Below are 12,500 nucleotides of genomic sequence, written 5' to 3'. Positions count from 1 at the left end.
CGCGTCAGGGGAGAAAATGAAACCCTCCTCCTAGACGGCCACTCCAACACTATCCCGCGGGATGTCCCCTCGAAAAAACGAGTAAAGTCCCTTGCAGCGCGGACAAAGGAAAAGCCCGTGGGCTTTATGGGCTTTACCTTCTCTCCCATTAGGAGTGCATTGAGAAACCTCAGAAATAACCCAAGAAAGCTTCTTGGAGAGATTGCTGTCACCCTCACACTGTCTTAAAACAACACTCGTTTGCTTTCCACACGGATTTTAGGCCGCTTTTTACAATTGAACACCCAAATTGCTCCATTTACTCTCACTGCGGCGGGCCTCTGGTACTCCATGGAGTACCAGGACTAGTTCGGCCCGGCGTTCACCCCCCCGAGGAGTACCAGGGCCCAGAGCGGAATACATGGATGTTATCGCCCTGTTACCGAATTATATCGATACCGATGTGCTTTTCACCTCATTGCTGAGTGGATTTATAAACAGGAACACCGAAACAGCTCCTTTCAGCTTCACGGCAGAAACGCCCCTGGTAATCCATGGAGTACCAGGGGAAAGCCTGTAAAATAAGCCCATACACACTTCTAACATGGCCTTTATCACCCTGTTACTGCATTACGATGACACCCATTTGCTTTTGATCTCATTGTCTGCCAACGTACGGAAAAAGCGGGGGGGCATTAAGGGGGGAGAGAGAGAGACATGGAGATTTTCTCAGCCTCTCATTCTTTTTTTTTTTTTTTTTTTAATTGAACATAAATAGTACACGCAAATGTACAAATAAACATGGCAAGGTAGAACTGAATGTCAATGAAACAACCAGGCATGAAGAAGAAAAGGACATAAGGACATTCGTTCTGTATGTAATCAGAAGTTAATAGTGTTAACGGTTTGTGAGAAATTTACATTGCTAGACAAAAAAAGAAATTAAAAGGAAATAATTAAATAAATAGATAGACCAATGAAATTAAAACCGAAAAAAAAAAATGCAAGGGGAATACGACATGTAATTAAGTTGGCGATTCACAAGGAATCTCAGACATCAAACTGTATATTTTTTGTTGTTTATATATAAACATATATAAACAAACATATATTGTTTGTTGTTTATTTTTGGGATATATTGAGGAATATTTAATGGAAAGGAGTCACAATCGCTTTTTGACAATGTCGAAGTGTATAGGTGGCTATAGAATTTAAAGTTTTCATTGGAAATGATAGCCTCATCTGTAATTTCCTTGTTGTTAAGACGGGCTTCCGCTTTGCTCCGCTCCTCCTCTCCTCCGCTCTTCCGCTCCGGGCCCTGGAACTCCCGATCCGCGGGACTTCGGTGAATTCCGGGCCAGTTTTTTTGCTCTTCTGCTCTCCTCCCCTCCTCCGCTTCTTCGCTCCCCCGCTTTGGACCCTGGAACTCTTGAACAGGGCCGGGCTTCTGCCCTCCGCCTCTCCTCTGCTCATCCGCTCCAGGCCCTGGCACTCCCTGTGATCCAGTCATTCGCATGTGCGTGCCCGGAGGTCCGGGAGCTCCACTCAAACGTCCGGGGGGGGTAAGGGTAAGGGGTCCTGTCCCTCTCCCCCCCTCCTCGCCGCCTCTGAGAAGAGAAACATCTCCTCCACTCCTCCGCTCCTCCGCTGCGGAACCAGGTATTACCGATCCGCCGGACTCAGGCGAATTGCAGAAAGGGGTTTTGCCGTCCTCCGCTCCTCCGCTCCTCCGTTTCGGGCCCTGGAACTCCCGAACCGCTGGACACAAGCGAATCACGGTCCGGGCTTCTGCTCTCCTCCGCTCCTCACCTCATCCGCTCCAGGCCCTGGTACTCCGTGTCCGCGGGAACCCCCCCCAACCCACAAAAACAAACTCTCACACACACACAAACACACGCACACACACACACACACACACACACACAAACACACAAACACACACAGACACACCTGAACTCATCATAGCTGTGCTAATAGCATTGGCCGAAACGTTTCCACAACCAAACCAACATTAGCTCATCCACTCATTCACATATGTGTGTGCCCAGAGGTCCGGGAGCTCCAGTCATAAGTCCGGGTGATCTATGTCCGGAGAAGGCTCACATTAGCCGCTCTAAGGGGTCCTGCTGCCCCCCAGCTTCCCGGCCTTTGAGAAGAGACACATAACTCCGCTCTTCCGCTTCTCCGCTATGGGCCCTGGTACTCCCGATCCTCCGAACTCAGGTGAATTGCGTGACGTGCTTCTGCTCTACTATAAGCCCCTACACACTTCGAACACGGCTGTTATCACCCTGTTACTGCATTTCAATGACACCCATTTGCTTTCGATCTCAGTGTCTGCCACCGTACGGAAAAAGCGGGGGGGTGGGGGGTGGGGGGGCATAAGCGCATTCGTGCTGTAAGTAATCAGAAGTTAATAGTGTTAACGGTTTGCGAGAAATTTTTAATGCTAGACAAAAAAAGAAAATTAAAAGGATATAATTAAATAAATAGATAGAAAAATAAAATTAAAAACGAAAAAAAAAAAATTGTGAGGGGAATATAACATGTAATTAAGTTGGCGGTTCACAGGGAATCTCAGACATCAAACTGTTTTTAATTGAACATAAATAGTACACCCAAATATACAAATGTACAAATAAACATAGCAAGGTAGAACTGAATGTCAATGAAACAACCAGGCATGAGGAAGCAACGGACATGAGGACATTTGTTCTGTATGTAATGAGAAGTTAATAGTGTTACAGGTTTGTGAGAAATTTACAGTGCTAGACAAAAAACGAAATTAAAAGGAAATAATTAGATAAATAGATAGACAAATGAAATTAAAACCAAAAAAAAAAAATGCAAGGGGAATACGACATGTAATTAAGTTGGCGATTCACAAGGAATCTCAGACATCAAACTGTATATTTTTTGTTGTTTATATATAAACATATATAAACAAACATATATTGTTTGTTGTTTATTTTTGGGATATATTGAGGAATATTTAATGGAAAGGAGTCACAATCGCTTTTTGACAATGTCGAAGTGTATACGTGGCTATAGAATTTAAAGTTTTCATTAGAAATTATAGCCTCATCTGTAATTTCCTTGTTGTTAAGACGGGCTTAGCTTTGCTCCGCTCCTCCTCTCCTCCGCTCCTCCGCTCTTCCGCTCCGGGCCCTGGAACTCCCGATCCGCGGGACTTCGGTGAATTCCGGGCCAGTTTTTTGCTCTTCTGCTCTCCTCCCCTCCTCCGCTTCTTCGCTCCCCCGCTTTGGACCCTGGAACTCTTGAACAGGGCCGGGCTTCTGCCCTCCGCCTCTCCTCTGCTCATCCGCTCCAGGCCCTGGCACTCCCTGTGATCCAGTCATTCGCATGTGCGTGCCCGGAGGTCCGGGAGCTCCACTCAAACGTCTGGGGGGGATAAGGGTAAGGGGTCCTGCCCCCCCCCCCTCGCCGCCTCTGAGAAGAGAAACATCTCCTCCACTCCTCCGCTCATCCGCTGCGGAACCAGGTACTACCGATCCGCCGGACTCAGGCGAATTGCAGAAAGGGGTTTTGCTGTCCTCCGCTCCTCCGCTCCTCCGCTCCTCCGCTCCTCCGCTCCTCCGCTCCTCCGCTCCTCCGCTCCTCCGTTTCGGGCCCTGGAACTCCCGAACCGCTGGACACAAGCGAATCACGGTCCGGGCTTCTGCTCTCCTCCGCTCCTCACCTCATCCGCTCCAGGCCCTGGTACTCCGTGTCCGCGGGAACCCCCCCCAACCCACAAAAACAAACTCTCACACACACACAAACACACGCACACACACACACACACACACACACACACACAAACACACAAACACACACAGACACACCTGAACTCATCATCGCTGTGCTGATAGCATTGGCCGAAACGTATCCACAACCAAACCAACATTAGCTCATCCACTCATTCACATATGTGTGTGCCCAGAGGTCCGGGAGCTCCAGTCATAACTCCGGGTGATCTCTGTCCGGAGTAGGCTCACCTTAGCCGGTCTAAGGGGTCCTGCTGCCCCCCAGCTTCCCCGCCTTTGAGAAGAGACACATAACTCCGCTCTTCCGCTTCTCCGCTATGGGCCCTGGTACTCCCGATCCTCCGAACTCAGGTGAATTGCGTGACGTGCTTCTGCTCTCCTATAAGCCCCTACACACTTCGAACACGGCTGTTATCACCCTGTTACTGCATTTCAATGACACCCATTTGCTTTCGATCTCAGTGTCTGCCTCCGTACGGAAAAAGCGGGATGGGTGGGGGGGCATAAGCGCATTCGTGGTGTAAGTAATCAGAAGTTAATAGTGTTAACGGTTTGCGAGAAATTTTTAATGCTAGACAAAAAAAGAAAATTAGAAGGATATAATTAAATAAATAGATAGAAAAATAAAATTAAAAACGAAAAAAAAAAAATTGTGAGGGGAATATAACATGTAATTAAGTTGGCGGTTCACAAGGAATCTCAGACATCAAACTGTTTTTAATTGAACATAAATAGTACACCCAAATATACAAATGTACAAATAAACATAGCAAGGTAGAACTGAATGTCAATGAAACAACCAGGGATGAGGAAGCAACGGACATCAGGATATTTGTTCTGTATGTAATGAGAAGTTAATAGTGTTACAGGTTTGTGAGAAATTTACAGTGCGAGACAAAAAAAGAAATTAAAAGGAAGTAATTAAATCAATAGATAGACAAATAAGAAATTAAAACGAAAAAAAAAAAAAAAAAATTGCAAGGGGAATGTAACATGTAATCAAGTTGTTTTTTTTGTTTTTTTTTTTTTTTTTTTTACCAAAAAAAAAAGGAACCTCGGACATGGGTAACTATATTTTTTTGTTTTCGGATTTTTCCATAAGTTTTAAGGATTTTTTTTTTTTTTTTTATATTTCAAAATCGTTTATGAAGACATTAAAATTTGGGGAGCATTTTTGCATTCTGTTCTTGTGAATGAAGAACTTGGCCAGGCCTAAAAGAACATTGACACAGAGTTCATCTGTTATGTTGCTTATAAGTAAACAGAATGTTATATCATCTTTTGAGAAGGAAACTGGTGACGATGGAATGAGAAGGAGAAAAAATATATGGTCAGTGGTTTCAATGTTGTCTTCACAAAATGTACAAATATTATCTTCAAAATTAAAGCGTACCCTCGATAATTCCTTAGATGGGTAGATGTCAGTCATAATTTTGAAGTGGGTCTCTTTTGCCTTGGGGGTATGGGTAGAGTCAGATACATAGTTCGCAGCGTGGCAATCGATTCCTCATCAAATTTATTTAAAATATCCTTTTTTTTTTTTTTGACGTCCAGGGAATAAGTTTCCTGTGAAACATTTCTTAATAAAGGAGTTGCTGCGCTTTCTGTCCACAATTGAGATTCCCTGGAGTGATAGTCGGGGTAACTGTGGTTGTACGGTTCGGTGCGTCATTATATTTTTGGTCAGGAATACAAATTGTCGAGGCAGTGCGTTTCGTAACTTTAGCAACTCTAATATGGGAGGCTTGAATCTGTGTGTAGTACAGAACTGCTCATTGTCCAGAGGACTGCCAGTGTCATCCATCAAGTCAATTATCGACCATATACCTTTCTCAAAGCATTCCTTGTAAAACAGAGGTTTGTTGCCATGCAGTACATATCGATTGTTCCAAACTATTATACTGTGTGGTGAGAAATTGTGTACGTATATCATTTTCCAGTATAATAATATTTGTTTATGGAACTCTGAACATTTGACAGGAATCTTGTTGATATCCAAGTCAGAGATAAGCAGAAGACTCAGGCCGCCGACTTTGTTGAATAAGTAGTTTGGAGTACAATACCAGAAAGAACGATGAGGTTTGATCCAGGATTTCAACCAGTTCACCTTCAATGTCCCATTCAAGCAGTCCGACTCTATCACTTTCAGCCCTCCTTCACTTGTTTCTTTCACCATATGTGATTTTTCTTAGATGGTGTGGTCTGTTCCTCCAGATAAAGTTGAAATTGATTTGGTTAACAGATTTTACGAGTTGATTTGGAGCAGCATTGGAATACGCTGGGTATATACATCTGGATAAACACATCCATTTTAGTCAAATATATCCGGCCTAATATTGATAAATCTCTCTGGAGCCATATATTAGAATTAAGCTTTACTTTGATTCAGTTTAGATTCAATGTTCCTGGATTGATTTAACGTTTGGTCCTTGGATAGGAAAATGCTCAAGTATTTTATTTCTGATTTCATAGAAACATCGCTGATTTCCTTTAGTGGCGAGTCATGCAGCGCAAGAAGTTTGCATTTCTTTAAGTTTAATGACAATCCTGAAGCCTTGGAGAATGTTTTGGTTTTTTTCAGCACTTATTGGGACTTGATGTTCATTTTTCAAAACTAAGGTTGTGTCATCTGCCAGCAGGCTAATAACAATTTCTGTCCCCAACATTACTTCTGTCCCACACGTATACACACACACACACACACACACACACACACACACACACCTTAATTCCACTCTTTTATATACGCATGTCTGGAGTTCCGGGAGCTCGTTCTCAACGTTCTGGGGATAATCATAGCTGTGCTGATAGCATTGGCCGAAACGTATCCACAACCAAACCGACATTAGCTCATCCACTCATTCACATATGTGTGTGCCCGGAGGTCCGGGAGCTCCAGTCATAAGTCCGGGTGATCTATGTCCGGAGAAGGCTCACATTAGCCGCTCTAAGGGGTCCTGCTGCCCCCCAGCTTCCCGGCCTTTGAGAAGAGACACATAACTCCGCTCTTCCGCTTCTCCGCTATGGGCCCTGGTACTCCCGATCCTCCGAACTCAGGTGAATTGCGTGACGTGCTTCTGCTCTCCTATAAGCCCCTACACACTTCGAACACGGCTGTTATCACCCTGTTACTGCATTTCAATGACACCCATTTGCTTTCGATCTCAGTGTCTGCCTCCGTACGGAAAAAGCGGGATGGGTGGGGGGGCATAAGCGCATTCGTGGTGTAAGTAATCAGAAGTTAATAGTGTTAACGGTTTGCGAGAAATTTTTAATGCTAGACAAAAAAAGAAAATTAAAAGGATATAATTAAATAAATAGATAGAAAAATAAAATTAAAAACGAAAAAAAAAAATTGTGAGGGGAATATAACATGTAATTAAGTTGGCGGTTCACAAGGAATCTCAGACATCAAACTGTTTTTAATTGAACATAAATAGTACACCCAAATATACAGATGTACAAATAAACATAGCAAGGTAGAACTGAATGTCAATGAAACAACCAGGGATGAGGAAGCAACGGACATCAGGACATTTGTTCTGTATGTAATGAGAAGTTAATAGTGTTACAGTTTTGTGAGAAATTTACAGTGCGAGACAAAAAAAGAAATTAAAAGGAAGTAATTAAATCAATAGATAGACAAATAAGAAATTAAAACGAAAAAAAAAAAAAAAAAATTGCAAGGGGAATGTAACATGTAATCAAGTTGTTTTTTTTTTTTTGTTTTTTTTTTTTACCAAAAAAAAAAGGAACCTCGGACATGGGTAACTATATTTTTTAGTTTTTGGATTTTTCCATAAGTTTTAAGGATTTTTTTTTTTTTTTTTTATATTTCAAAATCGTATATGAAGACATTAAAATTTGGGGAGCATTTTTGCATTCTGTTCTTGTGAATGAAGAACTTGGCCAGGCCTAAAAGAACATTGACACAGAGTTCATCTGTTATGTTGCTTATAAGTAAACAGAATGTTATATCATCTTTTGAGAAGGAAACTGGTGACGATGGAATGAGAAGGAGAAAAAATATATGGTCAGTGGTTTCAATGTTGTCTTCACAAAATGTACAAATATTATCTTCAAAATTAAAGCGTACCCTCGATAATTCCTTAGATGGGTAGATGTCAGTCATAATTTTGAAGTGGGTCTCTTTTGCCTTGGGGGTATGGGTAGAGTCAGATACATGGTTCGCAGCGTGGCAATCGATTCCTCATCAAATTTATTTAAAATATCCTTTTTTTTTTTTTTGACGTCCAGGGAATAAGTTTCCTGTGAAACATTTCCTAATAAAGGAGTTGCCGCGCTTTTTGTCCACAATTGAGATTCCCTGGAGTGATAGTCGGGGTAACTGTGGTTGTACGGTTCGGTGCGTCATTATATTTTTGGTCAGGAATACAAATTGTCGAGGCAGTGCGTTTCGTAACTTTAGCAACTCTAATATGGGAGGCTTGAATCTGTGTGTAGTACAGAACTGCTCATTGTCCAGAGGACTGCCAGTGTCATCCATCAAGTCAATTATCGACCATATACCTTTCTCAAAGCATTCCTTGTAAAACAGAGGTTTGTTGCCATGCAGTACATATCGATTGTTCCAAACTATTATACTGTGTGGTGAGAAATTGTGTACGTATATCATTTTCCAGTATAATAATATTTGTTTATGGAACTCTGAACATTTGACAGGAATCTTGTTGATATCCAAGTCAGAGATAAGCAGAAGACTCAGGCCGCCGACTTTGTTGAATAAGTAGTTTGGAGTACAATACCAGAAAGAACGATGAGGTTTGATCCAGGATTTCAACCAGTTCACCTTCAATGTCCCATTCAAGCAGTCCGACTCTATCACTTTCAGCCCTCCTTCACTTGTTTCTTTCACCATATGTGATTTTTCTTAGATGGTGTGGTCTGTTCCTCCAGATAAAGTTGAAATTGATTTGGTTAACAGATTTTACGAGTTGATTTGGAGCAGCATTGGAATACGCTGGGTATATACATCTGGATAAACACATCCATTTTAGTCAAATATATCCGGCCTAATATTGATAAATCTCTCTGGAGCCATATATTAGAATTAAGCTTTACTTTGATTCAGTTTAGATTCAATGTTCCTGGATTGATTTAACGTTTGGTCCTTGGATAGGAAAATGCTCAAGTATTTTATTTCTGATTTCATGGAAACATCGCTGATTTCCTTTAGTGGCGAGTCATGCAGCGCAAGAAGTTTGCATTTCTTTAAGTTTAATGACAATCCTGAAGCCTTGGAGAATGTTTTGGTTGTTTTCAGCACTTATTGGGACTTGATGTTCATTTTTCAAAACTAAGGTTGTGTCATCTGCCAGCAGGCTAATAACAATTTCTGTCCCCAACATTACTTCTGTCCCACACGTATACACACACACACACACACACACACACACACACACACACACACACACACACCTTAATTCCACTCTTTTATATACGCATGTCTGGAGTTCCGGGAGCTCGTTCTCAACGTTCTGGGGATAATCATAGCTGTGCTGATAGCATTGGCCGAAACGTATCCACAACCAAACCAACATTAGCTCATCCACTCATTCACATATGTGTGTGCCCAGAGGTCCGGGAGCTCCAGTCATAAGTCCGGGTGATCTATGTCCGGAGAAGACTCACATTAGCCGGTCTAAGGGGTCCTGCTGCCCCCCAGTTTCCCCGCCTTTGAGAAGAGACACATAACTCCGCTCTTCCGCTTCTCCGCTATGGGCCCTGGTACTCCCGATCCTCCGAACTCAGGTGAATTGCGTGACGTGCTTCTGCTCTCCTATAAGCCCCTACACACTTCGAACACGGCTGTTATCACCCTGTTACTGCATTTCAATGACACCCATTTGCTTTCGATCTCAGTGTCTGCCTCCGTACGGAAAAAGCGGGATGGGTGGGGGGGCATAAGCGCATTCGTGGTGTAAGTAATCAGAAGTTAATAGTGTTAACGGTTTGCGAGAAATTTTTAATGCTAGACAAAAAAAGAAAATTAGAAGGATATAATTAAATAAATAGATAGAAAAATAAAATTAAAAACGAAAAAAAAAAATTGTGAGGGGAATATAACATGTAATTAAGTTGGCGGTTCACAAGGAATCTCAGACATCAAACTGTTTTTAATTGAACATAAATAGTACACCCAAATATACAAATGTACAAATAAACATAGCAAGGTAGAACTGAATGTCAATGAAACAACCAGGGATGAGGAAGCAACGGACATCAGGACATTTGTTCTGTATGTAATGAGAAGTTAATAGTGTTACAGGTTTGTGAGAAATTTACAGTGCGAGACAAAAAAAGAAATTAAAAGGAAGTAATTAAATCAATAGATAGACAAATAAGAAATTAAAACGAAAAAAAAAAAAAAAAATTGCAAGGGGAATGTAACATGTAATCAAGTTGTTTTTTTTTTTTTGTTTTTTTTTTTTTTACCAAAAAAAAAAGGAACCTCGGACATGGGTAACTATATTTTTTAGTTTTTGGATTTTTCCATAAGTTTTAAGGATTTTTTTTTTTTTTTTTTTATATTTCAAAATCGTTTATGAAGACATTAAAATTTGGGGAGCATTTTTGCATTCTGTTCTTGTGAATGAAGAACTTGGCCAGGCCTAAAAGAACATTGACACAGAGTTCATCTGTTATGTTGCTTATAAGTAAACAGAATGTTATATCATCTTTTGAGAAGGAAACTGGTGACGATGGAATGAGAAGGAGAAAAAATATATGGTCAGTGGTTTCAATGTTGTCTTCACAAAATGTACAAATATTATCTTCAAAATTAAAGCGTACCCTCGATAATTCCTTAGATGGGTAGATGTCAGTCATAATTTTGAAGTGGGTCTCTTTTGCCTTGGGGGTATGGGTAGAGTCAGATACATGGTTCGCAGCGTGGCAATCGATTCCTCATCAAATTTATTTAAAATATCCTTTTTTTTTTTTTTGACGTCCAGGGAATAAGTTTCCTGTGAAACATTTCCTAATAAAGGAGTTGCCGCGCTTTCTGTCCACAATTGAGATTCCCTGGAGTGATAGTCGGGGTAACTGTGGTTGTACGGTTCGGTGCGTCATTATATTTTTGGTCAGGAATACAAATTGTCGAGGCAGTGCGTTTCGTAACTTTAGCAACTCTAATATGGGAGGCTTGAATCTGTGTGTAGTACAGAACTGCTCATTGTCCAGAGGACTGCCAGTGTCATCCATCAAGTCAATTATCGACCATATACCTTTCTCAAAGCATTCCTTGTAAAACAGAGGTTTGTTGCCATGCAGTACATATCGATTGTTCCAAACTATTATACTGTGTGGTGAGAAATTGTGTACGTATATCATTTTCCAGTATAATAATATTTGTTTATGGAACTCTGAACATTTGACAGGAATCTTGTTGATATCCAAGTCAGAGATAAGCAGAAGACTCAGGCCGCCGACTTTGTTGAATAAGTAGTTTGGAGTACAATACCAGAAAGAACGATGAGGTTTGATCCAGGATTTCAACCAGTTCACCTTCAATGTCCCATTCAAGCAGTCCGACTCTATCACTTTCAGCCCTCCTTCACTTGTTTCTTTCACCATATGTGATTTTTCTTAGATGGTGTGGTCTGTTCCTCCAGATAAAGTTGAAATTGATTTGGTTAACAGATTTTACGAGTTGATTTGGAGCAGCATTGGAATACGCTGGGTATATACATCTGGATAAACACATCCATTTTAGTCAAATATATCCGGCCTAATATTGATAAATCTCTCTGGAGCCATATATTAGAATTAAGCTTTACTTTGATTCAGTTTAGATTCAATGTTCCTGGATTGATTTAACGTTTGGTCCTTGGATAGGAAAATGCTCAAGTATTTTATTTCTGATTTCATGGAAACATCGCTGATTTCCTTTAGTGGCGAGTCATGCAGCGCAAGAAGTTTGCATTTCTTTAAGTTTAATGACAATCCTGAAGCCTTGGAGAATGTTTTGGTTGTTTTCGGCACTTATTGGGACTTGATGTTCATTTTTCAAAACTAAGGTTGTGTCATCTGCCAGCAGGCTAATAACAATTTCAGTCCCCAGCACGTCTAACTTTTGGATATCGTTGCTCTTTTCAACATAAACGGCTAGCATTTCGGTAGCAATTATAAATAAATAGGGTGAGATGGGGCAACCTTGGGGGATTCCCACATCAACATGGAAGCTCGGAGTGGTGCCGCTTGGCAGGGTGACACAGCTATGAATATTCTCATAGAGCCCACGGATCACATTCCTGAATATTTAACCAAATCCAAAATGTTCGAGCGTTGCTATGATAAATGGATGTTCGACCGAGTCAAAGGCTTTAGAAAAGTCCAAGAAGGATATGCGGCCATTATCTTCAATGCGATACGCCTCTAAACCCATCGCTCGCCCCGACTCGGGGAATCCTAGAGCCTACTTGCACCCCCGCCCTAACTTAACTCCCTCACTCGTGGAGCTCCCTGAGCTCCACACATCCCGGAGCATCACGCCGACTCATTCACATTTGAATGATTGTCTTTATTTTATGTCCGCTAGATAGAGGCATCCGCACATGCGCATCAGTGGAGCTTCAGGCCGGCTGAGGCATGGACTGAAAATCATAAAGACATGTGTGATGAGCTAAAAGGAAGATAAGCATATTTTTATAATAAATGTAAGAAAGAGAGGGTAATGCAGCCTCAGGGCGGCACTGGCCCGTGTCTCTCCAAGCCTGCCTTTGGGGGGGGGGG

This window comes from Fistularia commersonii, unplaced genomic scaffold (genome assembly GCF_037954325.1).
Source record: "Fistularia commersonii isolate RoL2024-O1a breed Wild unplaced genomic scaffold, RoL_Fcom_v1.0 HiC_scaffold_42, whole genome shotgun sequence".
Classification (NCBI taxonomy): Eukaryota; Metazoa; Chordata; class Actinopteri; order Syngnathiformes; family Fistulariidae; genus Fistularia; species Fistularia commersonii.
This window is presented reverse-complemented; position numbering follows the sequence as displayed.